Consider the following 435-nt stretch of genomic DNA (forward strand, 5'->3'; position numbering starts at 1 on the left):
CCCCACCCGGGGGTTGGGGCCCCGGGGTTGGGGGGTGACCCCCCGCCGGGGTTTGGAGCTGACCCCCACCTGAGGGTTGGAGCCCCAGGGTTTGGAGGTGACCCCCCCGCCGGGGTTTGGAGCTGACCCCCACCCGAGGGTTGGAGCCCCAGGGTTTGGAGCTGACCCCCACCCGGGGGTTGGAGCCCCCGGGGTGCGTTAGCAAAGGATCCTGCAGTCACAAAGCCCGGTTGTGTTTTAGGCGAGGCACAGCCCCCGGGGGCATTCAGGTCTGGCTTGAAAAGGGGCTTTTTCACTATTAAATGATTAGACAACACCGGGAGCTGTTCCCCAGGCCCTGCAGCTTGCTTTGCCCGCCCTCGGCTTTCTGCCCCTCCACGCGCTCCCTCCCTCCCGGGGCAAGCTCAGCGATCAGCCTTCGCCACGGCACGCGGC

General features: G+C 67.4%; 1 protein-coding gene across 2 annotated transcripts in view; it reads right to left on the minus strand.

Annotated features, from left to right (window-relative positions):
* LOC118453313 (rho GTPase-activating protein 6-like) overlaps positions 1-435 on the minus strand; it is an 8,044-nt gene that overhangs the window by 7,130 nt on the left and 479 nt on the right. The gene's annotated exons all lie outside the window — the stretch shown is intronic.

This window comes from Egretta garzetta, unplaced genomic scaffold (genome assembly GCF_000687185.1).
Source record: "Egretta garzetta isolate BGI_Z169 unplaced genomic scaffold, ASM68718v1 scaffold571, whole genome shotgun sequence".
Lineage (NCBI taxonomy): Eukaryota > Metazoa > Chordata > Aves > Pelecaniformes > Ardeidae > Egretta > Egretta garzetta.